This window comes from Mus musculus, chromosome 18 (assembly GCF_000001635.26).
Source record: "Mus musculus strain C57BL/6J chromosome 18, GRCm38.p6 C57BL/6J".
In the NCBI taxonomy this organism is placed as follows: domain Eukaryota; kingdom Metazoa; phylum Chordata; class Mammalia; order Rodentia; family Muridae; genus Mus; species Mus musculus.
In genome coordinates, this window is record NC_000084.6 from 6,250,401 (window position 1) to 6,269,754 (window position 19,354).

A 19,354-nucleotide genomic window follows, 5' to 3' on the forward strand; every position below is an offset into this window, starting at 1 on the left:
TACATATATATGTGAGTCAGATACCCAAGGCCCTGGCTCCCCTAGAGCTGAGGAGCTCTTTGTTACAGGCCACTCACTATAGGTCAGACAGTAGGAGGGCAAATTTCATCATGCTACTCATGTGAGCTGCCTGACATGAGTGCTGGGAGCTGAACTTGGGTCATCTGCAAGAGTAGTATCTGTCCTTAACCGAAAAGCCATTTCTCCAGTCCCGAAATGTGTATCCTAATGTCAACGACCACTTGGCACCTTCAAGCTCTCTGGTCACCAGTACCCACTGCCCTTCAGTTCTGGTTATCATTGTCATTCCACAAGCTAAGGAGCTGAGACAATCCTGTTCAGAAGGGGAACAAGATGTCTTATTATGAAGGCCCTGAAGTGTGTGTGTAAAAATATAGCCTCATATTTTATCACATGCATCTTAATGATAGAATCAAAATAAAAGTCTTTAAAGTTGAAATCAAGAAGGCAAACCCTCCCTTGTCCTAATAGTAGTCACGTTGGAACATGCCTGGCTTAATCAGGACAACTCTACCTCATGCTAGGTATAAAATACACAAAAATAACCAAGAGGCACAGTAGTCTCTCTTGTCTGAGGGGTACGTGTTCCAGTCCCTCCAGTGAATGCTGAAATGCCGATAGCACCAACCCTTAGCTATAGCATATTTTTTCTCCAAGTAAATACAATGCACTGTGGGCATCCAGGACAAAGGGATTAATGCTCTGGGAGACAGTAGGAAGGCAGAAGATTTCATAATACTACACAGAATTGCCTGCAATTCCAAACATATGAGTTGTCTGTTACCAGATTTTCCATTTAATAGTTTCAGATAGCAGTTGGCCAAAGGATAATTGTAAATCCATGGATAAGGGGGTACCAAATGTATAAATTTGTAAAGATCCTGTCTTTTTCAAGATCATTAAACTTTATCACTTATGGTTGAAAATTGAGCAGTACTGGCAGAAAGATGGGATTCCAGTAGCTGATTGGTAGAGGAACCTATTAGGCATCAATTTTTTTTAATTTATTTACTTATTATATATATATGAGTATACTGTCACTCTCTTCAGACACACAGAAGAGGGCATCAGATCCCATTACAGATGGTTGTGAGCCACTATGTGGTTGCTGAGAATTGAACTCAGGACCTCTGGAAGAACAGTTAGTGCTCTTAACCACTGCACCATCTCTCCAGTCCCGGCATCAAATCTTTTATTCACAGCATTAGAATGGATATTATTGACATTTCTGAACTCACTTGTGTATTTATAGTCAGTTGATGTAAAGCTCACAACATGGAAGAACTGAATTACTGGGGAATTAGGAAACCACTAGAAGGAAAACAGCAGTTCATTCAGATCAGCCTTGTAGAAAACTGGCATTGACGATGCTGTTGAGCAAAGAACACGCTCTGATTGATTTGGCAGTGAAAATGCAACCTCCAAGTTCAGGATCTATAATTCAAATGCAGTTCTTTCATTTCTTCATTGGAGTGCTGAGAATGAGCACGTGACTGACCAGAATCAAAGTGCAGGATGTACCCTGACTACTAAAACCTCTGAGTCAATATGTGAAAGTGGTTCAGAGTTCCTTTGCCAAATTTGACTGTGAAATAACTTGCTCTCCTTCTTCAGGGCTGTAAGGAAAATATAAGATCTGCTTACGTTCATCAGATAGAATTCTTTGTTATTGTTTTATACATGTACACTTAACACACATAACATATCTATAGATAATATATCTATCTATATAACATATCTATCTATAATGCATACATAAGTTATATCTATAATATGATCTGTATTTTGGTTAAATCATTTTTTCCTACATTATTGTTTCCCGCCATCCCTCAAATACTGCTCCCTCATTTCATTAAGTGTAGCCTTAGGAAGTACAAGCAACCGTAAAGTTTGTCCTTGCAGGTTCAGGTCACAAACAAAAATGCTCTGCTAGCCTCTGAGTGAAGTTTATAGCACTCACTATTATGTTTTCTTATCTCTTGTCAATAGTCAGTGGTCAGGACAGTTGCTTCAGCCTGGCTGACAAAGAACAGGGAAGGGGTGGGTTCAGGGTTCAGCTATGTGGTCTTTCCTCCAGTTGGTGACAGCAACACAGGTGCCAGGAATCCTACAGCCCACAATGTATCTTCTAGGACCCAAATCTTCATACAACAAATATCAGCAATATTACCAGCAAGTACCAGGCTCTGAGGTTATAATAAGGAAAAACAGACCTAGATCCACCATCAAGGCTCTCACAGCTTGGTGGGAAACATGAGGCCACTTGGTAAGGTCACCACCCAATTTAACCATCACCCACCCATCCACCCATCCAGCTATCCATACACCCATCCAGTCATCACCCACTCAGCCACCCAGTCATCCAGCCATCCTTTTGTTGACTATCTTCTTTCTGATGTATTTCCAGTTAAACTACAGATGCCATAACACTTTTCCTTAGATACAGTTCTTTATAAAAATTTTAGTGGTTTTTTTTTTGTTGTTTTGTTGTTTTTGTTTTTTTGGTTTTTTTTTTGTTTTTGGTTCTTCGAAACAGGGTTTCTCTGTCTAGCCCTGGCTGTCCTGGAACTCACTTTGTAGACTAGGCTGGCCTCGAACTCAGAAATCCGCATGCCTCTGCCTCCCAAGTGCTGGGATTAAAGGTGTGCGCCAAAAATTATAGTTTTATAGTATTTTATAGTTTCTTTATGAATATTGTGCTTTAGGCCCTCCCATTTGGTCACCTAAGTTCTTGGCTTACCTGTACCTGGAGTCCTTAAAACTCAGAGAAACTTACGTTCTGAGGTCAGTGTATGTTGCTGAGATCAAGGCCTAAATTTACCTGTGAGAGCCTAATGTTCCCTTGTTTCCCAGTTTTGAAAAACACATTAATGAACTATTTGGGAAAGAAACACACACACACACACACACACACACACACACACACACACACACACACAACTTTATAAGTGAAAGCTTGAAAGCTTTAGGAACATGATGAGTTATAGTTTTTGCATAATATTTCCAACATTTTTCTTCATTGTTGGAGAGACCCCAAGAACTGAGATTTCTTGAGGATAGCATTTCTTTCTTAAATTTTGCTCTGTTCTGTCTTTGAAAATGATTTATTGTTCTTGCAGATATATTTGCACATCTATTTTTGTTTAAACTAAGATCAAAGTACCTGACACAAAATAGATACCCAATAAAAGTTAATCATCATTCACAATGACAAATCCTTGACTTGTATTGATCACAGATGCTGGAAGTTGAGACTGCTCACCTTTCAGTGAGACAGGAAGTGAAGTCAGGCACGCCTGAGTTACAAACTCTCAAGAGCATTCTCTCCACACCTTCTGATTTGTGTGACTATTCATATGGATGCTCACTAGTGGGAAATTGCCTGTCAGAGGTTCTGCCTGAGAGTTTGGCACACAGACGACCAAATGGAAACATTGAGAGATGGAGAGGGGCAAGAATCAGAAAGAATTGTGGGAATATGTGGGAGAACTCAGGATCCCAGCTTTTGGTATTTCCTCTCTCAGCCTTCTTCAATGGCTATTTCCTTCTCAAATCTCTTCTCAGAGAGGATTTTAAACATAATCCTAGTCAAATACAACTTGCAAACTGTTTAAAGTGTCACCTCTCTCAGGGACAGTAATACCTTAACTGCAAGTTGGCTTTCATGTAGCCATTGCCTGTGGGGATTAGACAGGGAACAGAACCCTGAAACACAAGTCCAGCAGCTAGGGTACCACTCTACAGTCACCAAACAAGTAGCACCCTCAATCCTATGTGTCTGAATACGTTTTGTTAGTTGACAGATGTGGAAGAGACCTTTGAGATGTTTCATTTTAGAGGAAAACCTTTAAGATAATAACTGTGGTGGGTTTTTTTTTTTTGTTTTGTTTTGTTTTGTTTTGTTTTTTATCTGTTTATCCCTGAGAAATGGCCACCACATCAGGCAAATCTGATCATGCCAAGGCCTAGTAAATCAAGACTCAATTATTTCACTTCAGACAGGAACTCTGGATGCACTCTAGGAGACAGAGAAGCCTGAAACCTAGGACCTCAAATTATCAAATTAGGGCTGGTGAGATGGCTCAGCAGGTAAGAGCACCTGACTGCTCTTCGGAAGGTCCAGAGTTCAAATCCCAGCAACCACATGGTGGCTCACAACCATCCGTAATGAGATCTGACTCCCTCTTCTGGAGTGTCTGAAGACAGCTACAGTGTACTTACATATAATAAATAAATCTTTAAAAAAAATTATCAAATTAAAAAGAGTAATCATAATTAGTGTCTAACTTAGGGAGATTTATTTTCTTTTCCCTAAATGTGGGTGCAAAGATGTGGCACGTGTCTGGAAGAGGATGAGCAATTTACTATTAATCTCTAAGATTTATGGCATACACTTCAAATCAAAAAATATTTTGTGTAATGAAGACATACTACAATGTAAGCAAATATGGTCAGTGAGCTCTGAAGACCTGAAAACTGTAGAATAAACTAGATAGGAAGGTCCCAAGATCTGACAGACGTGTCACTTCCCTTCAGCAGCAGGTCCGTTTCCCCCGCCCCCATCTGAGTCAACTCTTCCCGGTAAGGCAGTGGTTCTACTCCTGCCGCCTGTGGCTGGACTCTAGTGATGGATGATGGGCTCTGGGGCTGCTCTCTGTCTCATTGCTGTCTGCCTGCTCCACTGTGGCTTGAGCTCACCACTCATTGCTACTTCAGCCCAGCAGTTCTTTGTCAGACTGTGGTCCTGGAATCCTGTAGTTGCTGCCTTGCTGATCTCATCTTCAAAATATTCTCTGTCCCGTAACTTAGATAATTTCCTGCAGCAATTCACACAACAGTGTAAAAGACTTGAGGTGCCTTCCTGAGACTTCCTTTGCTACTATGAATGCATTATATATACAGTAAAATCCTCACAGTTCAAAGTATTTGATCAGCTTTGCTAAGTATGAATAACCGTGTAACCATTGAGATGTGGACTGGCCCTCCTCACCTCACCATCTGCCCTTTGCAGTTCATCATTTCTCTTCACGCCCATCCTGGCCAAATACTGATCAGATTTCCCTCACAGTAGTATCTTGGCTTTATATAAATGCTTCCTATTGCTTCCTTTAAAGCAAACTTGAAAATTTTAGAATTATAGAACAAAACTGTTAAAACATAACTTTGGTCCTTATCTTCATGTCTGGCATGCAGCTCCTAAAACCCTTGAAGATGCCAGAGCCATAGGCTATGCTGATAAATAAACTGTCTGGTGACTGAGGGTACCGAGGAAGACCAAGGTATGATTAAGAGTCAAGCCTTTGCTCTCAGCAGGATTCATGTCATCATGGGTCACCCAAGTGCTGAGCAGATCTGGCTCATGGGACGGTGACGTGCAGGTGCCTGTGGAACCAACTCATGATGCCAGGCTCTCAGTCATCCTCAATGTGATATGCCCCACATGGGTGTGTGTGACAGATCCACCTTGTTGGAGGCTGACCTTGCTTCTGGGTCCTGGATATCAACCACTTGGCTCACAGGAGTGCTAAATTAAACATTTATATTAGAAATAAAACAAAAAAGAATAAAACAAGTTAAAGCTTTCATACCATTCTGTCTTACACGCGTTCTCACGACCGGCCAGGAAAGACACAACAAACCAGAATCTTCTGCGGCAAAACTTTATTGCTTACATCTTCAGGAGCAAGAGTGCAAAACTCAAACCCAAAAACGAAAGCGAAACCCCGTCCCTATTTAGGAGAGTTATCCTTCGCCTAGGACGTATCACTCCCTGATTGGCTGCAGCCCATGGCCGAGTTGTTGCCACGGGGAAGGCAGAGTACATGGGGTGGAGAAATACCCTTGGCACATGCGCAGATTATTTGTTTACCACTTAGAACACAGCTGTCAGCGCCATCTTGTAACGGCGAATGTGGGGGCGGCTTCCCACAGTTCCCCCTTTTCTATTAATAAAAGCAATAGGCCACCCATATTAATGAGAGTGGAGATAGAGGTCAAATCCCCAGTGTGCAGGTAAAGGAGCCGTACACATAACCTCCTTCCAGGCTCATCACCTAGAGGGGTCTTGGTCTGGTCCCGTGTTGTTTTTCCTGGAGGAAGGACACTTGAACACTCAACCTTCTTGAAAAATGACATGTCTCCCTAGAATAGGCTCATATATGCCGCAGAGCCCTTCTACTGCAGTGCTTAGCCGTGTAACTCTCTCGGGCTGCTGAAGCACACTCACTTTATCCCGTGCAATGAGACTAGCCTCGTGGTGTGCAAGAGCTGAGTGGCCAGCGACCTATTGCTTAAGCATAGATAACCATAAATCAGGGGAAGCACCATGTTCTAGAGCTGCAAGCGCCTGGGCAATAACCACCTTGTCTCTCCTAGTGTGGGCCTTAAGCTTACAGACCAACCAAAGAAGCAACACTAATCTACAGCAAAGTGTATCTCCAAATAATATCAATCCCACCCATTCTTTAAAGAAGGAAAATGCTGAGGAGATCCAATTGGGTAATCCTTTGGTCAGGGACAGGTCCAAGCGCGTGGAGTTGACCTGAAGTCTCAATTCCCGAAGGATCTGTTCAAATTTAGCCGTCCAATTCTGTAACATATACTGAGAAAGACTTTTTGACAAATTAGCTGCCCTAGTAAATTTCTCATACTGAATGGAAGTAACACACAATCTCGGAAACTTTTGTTCACATCCCAGCTATTTGCCATAATACATCTAGTTGTTCCTGGACAAGATCTATGAGTTGATTAACTAGCATGAGACCACCCTGTATCATGACATTAGCTGAGGCCTGTTTATCTATGACTGTAGTCACTGAGGCTGACAAAGTGTTAATGGTGTCAGTCGTCTGGACCTGTCCAGACAGAGCCAAGGCTGTCTGAATCAAGGCCAAACCCAGTTCCTAGTTAGTGGTAAAAAGGCAGGGGAATACTTGAGCATTATACATCACCGGCATTGGGAGTGGAAATGTCGACATTATCCCCCAACGCTGCTCTCTCTTTATTATTGACGCCCTGGACATCACCAAGACGAGGGACATCAGTATTCCCTTGGTCAGTCTGGATTTTTCGGGTGAGTCTTTCTGGTATCCAAAATGGGTTGTCTTCATTCTGTGGGAAAACACAAATAGCTCCCCTGGATCTTATCAAAATAGGATCCAGGCCATACCATTTATTATCAAGGACATTTTTCCATTTAACCATCTCATTGGGCCTATCTGGCTCTGAACAATGACGTTCAGCCGCAGTATGGCCATGAGCATCAATATTTAAAAAATTGAGTGTAAAGAGTGCCATAGACACAGACACTCTTGGTACTCGGGGTAGAGTCTCGATTCCCCTCTTCTGTTTTATTAGATAGGCTTTGAGGGTGCGATGCGCACGCTCAACAATACCCTGTCCTTGAGGGTTGTATGGAAGTCCAGTCAGGTGGGTCACGTCCATCTGACGGCAGAACTGCTGGAATTTTTGAGATGTATAAGCTGGTCCATTATCAGTCTTAAGGAGTTTGGGTTTCCCCCAAGCACTCCATGCCTCAAGGCAATGTTGAATCATGTGTGAGGCTTTTTCTCTGGTTAACGGAGAAGCAAACATGATGCCAGAACATGTGTCAATGGACACATGGAGATATTGAAGTTTTCCAAAGGAAGAAACATGTGTAACATCCATTTGCCAGACCTGTAGAGGTCGAATACCGCGTGGGTTAATTCCCACATGAGGAACTGGCAAGAACTCACAGCAGCTTTGACATTGAGTAACAATGTCACGGGCTTCTTTTCTTGTCAAGGAGAAACGACTGCGTAATGTTTCAGCCGTCACATGAAAATTGTTATGAAAATTTCTTGCAGCCTCTACCGGGGATGATAGGGCAGCAGCCACCACTTTAGTGGCCTTATCTGCCAAATCATTTTTTAGAGCCATGGGGCCAGGTAGGCCTGAATGGGCTCTAACATGAGTAATATAAACAGGAAATCTTCTAGATAACAAAACTAATTGTATCTGCTGAAAAATATTGGCAACTCTACTGGAAGGCTTAATCACTCCAGCCACTTCTAAAAGATTTACTGCATTAACCACATAACAGGAATCTGACACAATATTAAGGGGTTCTAAAAAGGTTTTTAAAACTTCTAAAACCACTAAACATTCTACCACTTGAGGTGAATTTTCATTATATTGTTTGGATACCACTTTACCATTAGCCACATAGGCACCTATGCCAGTTTTTGATCCATCAGTATATACCACAATCCCATTTTTAAGTGGGTTTCTTACTGTTATTTGTGGAAACACAACAGATTGATTTTGGGCAAACTGTAAAATTGTATGTTTTGGATAATGGTTATCTATTTGTCCTGAAAAGGAGGTAACTAAAACTGCCCAATCATTAGATGTGGCTGCCAAGGTTTGAACCTGTGCAGCGGTATAAGGTACAATTAAAAGATATGGACTTCGCCCAAAGTGGGTGATTGCTGCTTTTAGGCCTTTAAGGGCAAGCTGTGCAATTGCATCAGGATACCAATCTATTATTTTAGCTGGGGATACGTTTGGATGGATCCACAACAATGGCCCATTCTGCCACAAAACTGCGGTTGGCAATTGTGCTGTCTTAAGGACACACAAACTGAAAGGCTGCGAATCCTCAATACGTTGTAATTGTGCATTCTGTAAGGCATTCTCCACCTTTTGTAAGGCCTGGTTAGCAGCTAGAGTAAGAGCCCTAGGGGAGGAGATATGAGGATCTCCTTCTAAAATACCAAACAAAGGCCTTAACTCAGCGGAAGGAATCTTTAAAAAAGGTCTGAGCCAATTAATATCTCCCAACAGCTTTTGAAAATCATTTAAGGTATGGAGGTGATCTCTTCTTATCTCTACCTTTTGGGGCACAATCTCATCTGGGAACACCACAGAGCCCAAGAATTGTCCTGTATCAGAAATTTGGACCTTTTCTGTGGCTATCTGTAAACCCCACTGACTTAAAGTTTTAAGTAGAAAAGGATATGCCTTTTGTAGCATGGTAAGGTTTTTATGGCACAGGAGGATGTCATCCATGTAAAGGAGCAAAATTAAAGAGGGGAATTGTTCCCTCACTGGCAAAAGAGCTTCTTGCACATAAAGTTGGCACATTGTAGGACTATTGGACATTCCCTGTGGTAAGACCTTCCATTGATACCTCTTATCAGGTTCCATGTGATTAATAGAGGGGATGGTAAAGGCAAATCTGGGCCTATCCCTTGGACACAAAGGTATAGAAAAGAAACAATCTTTAATATCTATAATAATTAAATTCCAGCCACGTGGTAAGGCGGAAAGTACAGGGAGACCCCTCTGTACCGGGCCAAATAAGTTCATTTGCTCATTAATGGCTCTGAGGTCATGGAACAGTCTCCACTTTCCTGACTTTTTCTTAATTACAAAAATTGGAGTATTCCAAGGTGAGGTAGATGGTTCAATATGGCCTAGTTTTAATTGTTCCTCTACCAGTTGAATCACAGCTTCCAGTTTTTCAGAGGATAGGGGCCATTGAGGAACCCACACTGGATCCCCTGTTTTCCATGGTATGGGTCGTGCTGCCCCAATGGCCCTTAAGGAAAACCCAGACCCTGTCTGTCTTGGTTTCCATTAGGTGAGATGGGCTCTATCCTTCCCTGTTCTTGATGTCCTAACCCTTTTCCTTCTTTATAACCCATCTTTGCCATGATATTTTTTGCTTTAGCTGAATACCCTCTCGATGGGGCGTTTTCATTGGACAAAATAAGGCCCAAATGCTGCATAATATCCCTTCCCCAGAGGTTAACTGGGAGTGGGAGCACATAAGGTATGAATTTCCCTTGCTGCCCTTCAGAGGATTCTCACGTCAAGGCAATGGAGCTTATAGTGGGACATGATTGATAACCTAGGCCCTGTAATGAATGAGATGACTCTGTGGTGGGCCATGCTTTGGGCCACCAATGTGTAGAAATTATACTTTTATCTGTTCCGGTATCAAGGATGCCTTCAAACTCTTTTCCGTTGATCTTAAGGCGGAGCTTAGGTCTATCATTCAAAGATACAACCAAATAGGCAGAATCATTTCCTGAGGAGTCCATTTTCTTTCTCTCAGGTCCTGCAAATTTCTCCCTGGTATTATCAGGGAGGAGCAGCAGCTGAGCTATCTTATCTCCTTTACTAATAGAAAAAACGCCCTTAGGGCTTGAGCACAGGACCTGTATTTCAGGGGAATGTTGACAATCTATAACTCCAGGGTGGACTACTAAGCCCTGCAAGGTGAGTGAACCCCGGCCGAGAATAAGGCCCATGGTTCCCGGGGGCAAGGATGGTATAGGCTCCACTGGCACCGGCTGAATACTCATTTGAGGCATTAATAGGAAGTCGGAGGCGGCACGCAGGTCCACCCTTGTGGGTCTTCCTGGGTCGCCTCTCTGACTGCTTCCTGGGTCTTGACAAACCGGTTCCCATATCTTTGAGGGCCCTGGGACCGAGGGCCCGATGACCCGTTTTTTGGCACATCAGCTGATTGACTATCAGGCGGGGGAAGGAGTCTGTCATTTATATCCCTCACAGAGCGACACTGGTCGGCTCTATGATAACCCTTGCCACACTTAGAGCAAAGAGTGAGAGTCCCCCCCTGTTTATCTGGAGCTCTGCAATCTTTCTTAAGATGCCCAGGCTTTCCGCAGTTAAAACATGTCCTCTGATCATTTCTGCCCATGGAGCGGTTTTGGGATTGAAGGATGGCGGCCGCTAAACCTGCATTGGTGAGAGGTCCCCCAAGCTCTCGACAAACCCTGAGCCAGTCTTGTAAGCCTTTGTTCTTTCTTGGGGCTATGGCCGCTCGGCACTCCTTTGTGGCTTGCTCATAAATGAGCTGTTCTACCAGAGGTGCGGCTTGCTCTGAATCTCCAAAAATACGCTCTGCTGCCTCTGTCATTCTGGCCACAAAATCTGAGAATGACTCTTGAGGTCCCTGGACGATCTTTGTTAGTAGTCCAGTGGCTTCACCTGCTCGGGAGAGCGCCTTCTAGGCCCTAATAGCTGTGGAGGAAATTTGGGCATAAGCTCCCCAATGGTAGTTTGTCTGATCAGCAGAATAAGCTCCCTGACCCGTTAACAAGTCAAAAGTCCAATTTCTCTGCTCTGGAGTCAAAGCAGCTGCGTTTGCTCGGGCCTGCGCTTGTGCAGCCTCATGCCAAAGAGCTCTCCATTCCATATATTTGCCCATACTAGGGAGAGCGGCTTTTACAATCGTTTGTCAGTCGGCAGGAGTTAGTGCCATGCCGGCAAGCCTGTCTAACTGCACCAAGGTAAAATTAGCATTGGTTCCATATTTACGGATCGACTCGGCAAGCTCTTTAATCTGCACATATTCTACCGGAGCGTGGACACGCCCACCCTTGGCTCCTTCAAAGACCGGAAATGCCTGTTGTATTTTCCTTTGTTCCTCTCTGGGAATGAATGAGTCTGCGCATTGCCTCTCTGCGCATTGTCTCTCTGTGCATTGTCTCTCTGCGCAGGGCTGACGCACTACGCAGGGCGGGGGCTCCGCATAGGGCGGAAGTGCACCTTGAAGCCGACTGCCCGGAGGCCAAGCAGTAAACTGACCTTCGCCAGCCGCTTTTGGCTTTTTTCTTGACCAATTAGCTCGCATTTTATCTGGCTGGCACTTTTCTCTCTCATAACGAGCTGCTTCTTCCTCCCAGTCTGTTTCTTCAGAGGAGAATTTGTCATCTGATTCAGAGCTACTAAGAGCTGGCTTCTCTAATTGATCTTTTTTCTTTTCTTTTTTCTTTTCCTTCCTTCTAATCTCTCTCCAGGTATTCTTACCTGACCTTAACTTTTCCTCGGGTTCAAGACCCTTGGAAAGGCCTGTATACTTAGTTTGTGTACCATATTTCCTCTTTGCTCCTACTCTCTCTCCCCGCTTTACTTCTGATAGATTGTCCTGAATTTCATCCAGAATTTTCAGCCCTATCTTAATCACTTGATAACATGTGAAAAAGAACAAAAGGGCTCCTAACACTAAAAAAAGTTCAAGGCCAAACATACCTTGTAAAGCTATTTCCCACTTTACTTCTGATAGACTGTCTTGAATTTCCTTAGAAAGTTCAAGACCAGACTTACCTTGTAAAGCTATACTTACTGGTACCCCTGTTCCCCAGCTGAAGAGTTCTGAATTCATGCAGTTGAATCCTTCTCAACAGTCTGTGTTGTGGGAACACTTCATTACCACCGTTCCCCAGCTAAAGAGTTCTGAATTCACGCAGTTGAATCCTTCTCAACAGTCTGTTTTACGGGAACCTTCATTACCATAACCCGCAGTTCTGGTTCCGGAATGAGGGATCTTCCTTGCGCCGGTGATGGTAGTTTCCGTCCCGGGTTTTCTCCTCCCGGGTTTCGGCACCAACTCTTACACACGTTCTCACGACCAGCCAGGAAAGACACAACAAACCAGAATCTTCTGCGGCAAAACTTTATTGCTTACATCTTCAGGAGCAAGAGTGCAAAACTCAAACCCAAAAACGAAAGCGAAACCCCGTCCCTATTTAGGAGAGTTATCCTTCGCCTAGGACGTATCACTCCCTGATTGGCTGCAGCCCATGGCCGAGTTGTTGCCACGGGGAAGGCAGAGTACATGGGGTGGAGAAATACCCTTGGCACATGCGCAGATTATTTGTTTACCACTTAGAACACAGCTGTCAGCGCCATCTTGTAACGGCGAATGTGGGGGCGGCTTCCCACAATTCTGTTTTGAGGATTCCTTCCCTGGAGAGATGTAAACAGCATATACCTCCTTATAAGGTCCCAACCATAAAGCAGAGTGTGATTCCACTGAAGTTGACTCTGGGAACCAATAAGATTATTGGGCTGACTAATAGAAATGTGTGGGGTTGCTTACAGGAGTGTGGGTGACCCTAAAGCTGCCTTACTAGAAGTTTTCACCTGGAGTGGATGATAGTGCTCCTGTGGCTGCATAGATAGAGCCCCCTTCTATCATGTTCCCCAAGCCTATGCACTCTAACATGTCCTGAGACACCAAAGCCATATGTGACTAAGCCACAATTGCATGCAAGTGTCTGGGAGAAACAATTGGAATTTCTGATAGGTCAAATAACCCTATGTGCCCCTTCACTGAGGAGACATCAACAGACAATGGACAAACTAGTAATGGACTCTTATGAGAGACACAGATGATCTGACTAAGAATGTGGCTCTGGCTCTTTTGTTCAGCAAACCACATTCTACAACTCCTTGCCTGGGAGAGGGAGGAGGACGCAATAGCTAAGGATGATATCTGATCACCAGAGGTAAAAGCTTCAATATGTCTATCACACTGCAGAATGGAGCTTTCCTAATGTCCCTAAAGGACAGGGTTGTTGGAGGACACATGGACGTCTGGAGAATGGTATACCCAAGAAGATCATGGATGCTCCCAATTGTCTCCTCATGCCTTGCCCTACGTTTCTGTGGCCATCCATCTGTATTCCTTGTACTAGTCTTCATAATAAATAGATAAGTGGAAGTGAAGTGTCTTCTTGAGTTTAGTGATTTACTTGAACAACTGACTAGAACCAGAAAGAAGGCTGTGGAAACCGTGATTTTTATAGTCAGAAGTGCAGGTGCCAAACTATATTGTGGTTATGATCAGCATCTGACATAGAGATAAGAGGAAGGTGCATCATATGGCTTCAGACACCATGTCCATATTAAATAGAATAAAATTGAGATAGAAGAGATTTGTTTGGTGTCTTGAGTCTGTTGTAGAATTGCTTTTAGGCATCTGGGAGTGATGGTATAGACCTATAATTCTAGCTACTTGGGAGACTAGTATGGGAGGATTTCAAGTTCAAAGCTTGCTTAAGCTACAGGGCAGGCTCAAAGCCAGCCTGGACAACTCAGGCAGACTTCTGCTTGCTTCAAAAAGAAAGCCAATAGCAACATGTAGTGGAAGAACACTTGTCTCATACATGCAAGATACTAGAGAGTCAGGGATGGGAGGATTCATAGCCTACAGTCTAGTCAGCTCTAGGATCAATGAAAGATCTTGTCTTGAAATAAATAAATTGCTCTGAGATCCATAGAGAAAGGCACTAAGCCTGTAATATAGGAGTTTGGGGGCACTTATTAAAATTATAGCACTGTAAGTTCTGATTCAAAGGAATTATATACCTATACTTTATATCGGAGCCTTGCTCCATTCTATTTCATCCCAGCCTAGTTGCCCTAACTCTGTCTTTCCAGAGCCCAGAGCTGTAATAACCTGGTGTGTGTGTGTGTGTGTGTGTGTGTGTGTGTGTGTGTGTGTGTGTGAGAGAGAGAGAGAGAGAGAGAGAGAGAGAGAACCAAAGATTTGTTTTAAGTTTAGTTATAGTGCCTATGATGGTTTGTATATTCTTGGACCAGGGAGTGGCACCATTTGGAGGTGTGGCCTTGTTGGAATAGGTGTGACCTGGTTGGAATAGGTGTGTCACTGTGGGAGTGGGCATAAGATCCTCACCCTAGTTGCCTGGAAGTCAGTCTTCCACTAGCAGCCTTTTGATGAAGAAATAGAACTCTCAGCTCTGCCTGCGCCATGCCTGGATACTGCCATGCTCCCACCTTGATGATAATGGACTGAACCTGTAAGCCAGCCCCAATTAAATGTTGTTTTTTATAAGATTTGCCTTGGTCATGGTGTCTGTTCACAGCAGTAAACCCTAACTAAGACAGTGCCTAAGAGATCCATGAAACAATAATGCTTCTAACCAGTAAGCCCCTTGTCTTCTCCAAGAACAGTTATTTCCTGAAATGCTGGAGGCTATAGTTTATGGGAGATAACAAACCACATGCTTTCATTCTCGTAAAGAAGTTTGTTTGCATGAAATGTGCTTGATTGGATATGAGTGTGTGTGTGTGTGTGTGTGTGTGTGTGTAGATGTTATATAGACAAGCAAATACATTAGGAGGTGTGCTTGCCCCAAACCGGATGTAGGTGGGAGATGCACAGGCAGGAAGTATGTAATGATATATGCTTGCCCCTGATTGGACCTGATGGGAAATATGGTAGCCCCGTGATTTTGCCTTTTTAAGCCCCTACAAAACATGACTTGTGGCCATTTTCCTGAAAACCCAGGGATGAACCTGCACAGAGTCCATGCTTTTGGCCAGTACTTAATAAAAGCTTGCGTTAGTTTGGTTTTAAATTGTGATAATGGTCTTATTCTCAGCTGGTGGAATTAACATGTTACCCCGAGCTTACATTCTTTAGGTAGAAACTAGCAGAATTAATATTTCTAGCATGAAAGAAATTGCTTAACCTTGATCAGACACTTTTAGCAGTTCTTCCTTTGGTATTTCCAGCTATGAACATCTCTTTCATTTGCTCATTTACTGATACATGCATCTAATTCATATGTATCAAGATTTTTATATATAATTATCAACAGTGAAGAAACTGAGTGATTCCCCAGAGCAAAATATATCCGCAGACACCAGGTATTGGTTTCTTTGGCTTAAGTCACCTCCAAACAGTATTGTAACCAGACATTGACTACTTCATTGGGTTCTTTTATCTACCTCCTCATTCAAACCCATATCCCTACCAACTCCCCAACACTAGGTGGGAGAGAAAAAGGATATAGGGGAAAAGGAGAATTGATCTAGTACTACTTTGTGCTGATTAGGTGTGTTGAATTCTGGGGGCAATTTTATCCTTGTTGTCAGGATATACAATCCTGCAATCCTGCAATCCAGCAATCTCGCAGCAGGAGCTGCAGCAGTTACCTTTCTCAGGGCTCTGAAATTTATACACCCTTTGAAAAGTCACCAGAATTCCCAATGTATATTGTCTTCAGCTGACAGAATCGTACCCCTGCCAGAGCAGGAGACAAATCATAGTTACCTGCTGTGGACAATCTGAAGCAGTCCCATATCCCACACCTGGGATTAGAAGAAAAAAAGAAAAAGTCACATCACATTTCTGTGTTTGAACAAGCTGTGAAAGCAATTGTCTCTGAAGTTAGAGGTAGTGAAAACAAAATATGAAATGCATAAGGTTATCCTCTTTCATAGGAGTTACCCAGGCAAGGTGCCATTCTCAAGCATCCTCTAAAACCTCAGCTGAATTCATTATAGAGTTCGTATTGTTTTTCCAAATGATAATGTGAAGACATTTCACATTTCAGAAGCAGTGGTGTTGGGGTGGGGTGAGGAACTTGGAAAGGTATTTGTTACTATCCTCCAATACTGTCCAGAGGAAGGAAATGACAACCCAGCGTTTGCCTGGAGAACAGAGAAGGGGAATAGCATTTGCACACTTCTTTAGCTTCCATAATACTTTCATGAGCATTATCTCTTTCAACATGTGTAACTCCCATACACTTTGTATCAATATCATCCCTGTTTTATTGAGGAGGAATGGAGTCAAGGAGGGAGAGTGACTTCTGGCACCACCTCTTTCCCTTCCTCCAAGTCTATGTTCATCAAGTTCCCCTTTGTTGGAAGACAGCACAAAGATGCTTGTGCTCACAGATCTCTAGAGAAATCAGGAATGCTAAGCACTCAGGATTGTCTTTCCAATGGCAAAGATGTAAAACCTGTTCTCCACTCTAAAAAGCTAGAAATTGGAAGTGATTAATAGCCTGGTGATCAGCATTATGTGTAGGACCAGGCTATATCGAACTCCCACAAACAGGATTGGAGATGCCTAGTAGCCTAGATGACCCTTACATTGTTTGTATAGTCAGCGCCTCCCACAGCCATGAGAGCTAATAGCCCAAATGACCTCCACCCTCTGTGTGATGGAGACCAGGCTCAAATCACAAACTCTTTTAAAATATTTGACATTCCTCTACCATTTTGAAGATTCTAGAGTGTCTATTAACATTTGAATGATTTTTAAATACATGAAACTAGAAGCCACAACCCTGTAGGGTTCAGATGCCATTAGACCATTTGGAGAATACCTTTCATTTTGGAGACATGTGCAGTTACTAAAATAGATCTGGACCAGCTCTCTGAGTGCGTGCCTTCAGGTCCCTAGACTGATTGCCACCATTCTGTCTTCATTCCAGAGGTCCTGACTCACAGTTTCAGAGTTCTCCACATATGGCCCCACCAACACTAGTTCAATTTTTATATCTTTGTAAAACTTGACCTCTGAGAGGTCTTAGGCTCATTTTATAATACACTTAGTTAAAAATAACTAGAAGCAGATCCTCTTCATGTAATTTTTTTCAGTACATTTAGCTCTTATTTGTTAAGATATATAATTTTAAAATGTAAATGCACATTTAAGAAATGGCTGAAAACTTAATGTCTTTAACTTTTATGTTATTTGTTTATCATTTGTTTTGTAGGGTGGGGTAGAAGTTGGGCTGCACATGTAGAGGTCAGAGGACAACTTTCGGAAGTCAACTCTCTGCTGCTACAGTGTAAGTTCTGGGGATTAAACTTTTAAAGGAGATTTTAGGTTTTTTAGAGAGATTAGATATTTATTTAAAGAGACTGAAATTTTAATGCGTTTTAATTTGTAAAGACTGTAGAACTTTTAAAGTCATTTGCCTTTAATATGAGATCTTGGGCACAAATAAGAAGGACAGTTATGGTTTAATACGTTTGTGTCAAGTTGACGGGGGATGGGGGGTGAGGGAGGGGTCAGTCCTGCTGGCTGGTCTTATGTCACCTTGACACACTATAGTTATCAGAAAAGAGGAAAATACCTCCTTAAGATCCAGCTGTAGGATATTTTCTTAATTAGTGATTGATGGGGGAGGGCCCAACCCATTGTGGTGCCATCCTGGGCCTATGGTCCCAGGTTCTAAAAGAAAGAAGGTTGAGCAAGCCATGGGAAACAAGCCAGTAAGCAGCGCTCCTCTATGGCCTCTACAACAGCTCCTGCCTCCAGATCTGTTTGAGTTCCTGTCCAGACTTCCTTTACTGTTAAACAGTGCTGTGAAAGTGTAAGCTGAATAAAAAACCCTTTCTTCCCTAACTTGCTTTTTGGTCATGGTGTTTTGTCTCACACACACACACACACACACACACACACACTGACCTACCACAGTTCTGCAGAAAATGGTGTTCAGCCACTGTTGGTTGTGAGATCTGCCCAAGCCTCATGTGCATTGCACTGGACGCTACTGACTCTTCTTAAAAACACAGTGCTCAGCCAGTGCACCAACAAGCAATCTGAATTTGCTTTTGTGATGATGTGTATATTCTTGGACCAGGGAGTGGCACCATTTGGAGGTGTGGCCTTGTTGGAATAGGTGTGACCTGGATGGAGTAGGTGTGTCACTGTGGGTGTAGGCTGCCACCGACCGAGCTCAGTAGTCCCCTCTTCAATCTGTGTGAATCAGGGTCTTGGACAGATGGGCATAGAGTTGGCGGGAATGGGGTGACAAACAGACTCGACACAAGGGAGTGTGGATTGTTGCTGTTCCTCTTCAAGATACTGCCCCAATACAAATTCTCTGATTCTTTCCTTTCCGTGGAGCTTCATTACCAAGCAGCGTTCCTCCAGCATTTTTCTGCAATTCCTCAGGCCCTCCGTTGGGCACCAGATTGTTGCGAGCCAGCCAGCGGCTCACATGGACAGGGTACACCTGAGAGGCAGGCCGGAGCTGAAAGAGAGGGAAACTAGGCGGACAAGAGAAAAATGGAGCTAAATCAAGGTTCCTGATCAAAGCACAAATATTTAATGGCGAATGCGCTTATAAAAGGGGGGAGGCCCATTCCCGCCAATTCATCCTTAGAGCCTAGAACGGGCTGCAGGTGATGATGTGCAGGATAGGGCATAGTCTCTGGAATAGCTCCGGGGGGCCTCTCAGCTGGTAGCAGTATCTTGAAGAGGAACAGCAACAGTGGCTGAACAATAGAGTGATCTAGGGAGGAAGGCCCCACCGTAGGTAATCTCTTTAGTGGCAGCAAAGTCACGGTCTGGCTCAGCCTGCTTCAGGCTCAGGGGAGGTTACAGTGGATCTGAATGTAATATCAAATTGAGCATCAAACTTTTTATACAGAAGAATATAGGGAAGTTAGGTGACACATCTACGAGGTACAAATGAGGTTACCGGATGCTTAATGACTCTTACACAAAACAGAGGAATGCAAACACAAAGACTGGAAGGAACTGGGCAATAAAATAACTGAGACAAAGTCAGCTCTATCTAAGGTCAGCTATAGTCTTAGAAGCCAGGTGTGAGGTCTTTACCCTCCCAGGGTAAGGGCTTTCATGCCCAAGTTATGGTTCTAATTAGGGAGTTCCGCTCTAGCTAACCTTTGCTACACACACTCCAGTGAAGACTGCTTGGCAGGCCAATAGGCCTGGAAGCGCTCATGAGGCAGAGTTTCAAGG

At 43.4% G+C, this 19,354-nt stretch overlaps 1 long non-coding RNA gene across 1 annotated transcript in view; it reads left to right on the forward strand.

Moving 5' to 3' along the window:
• Gm41664 overlaps window positions 1-19,354 on the forward strand; it is a 91,831-nt gene that overhangs the window by 15,538 nt on the left and 56,939 nt on the right. The window contains exon 2 of the long non-coding RNA XR_877173.3: window positions 17,355-17,429. This is a non-coding gene — a long non-coding RNA (predicted gene, 41664). The remainder of the gene's footprint in view (window positions 1-17,354; window positions 17,430-19,354) is intronic.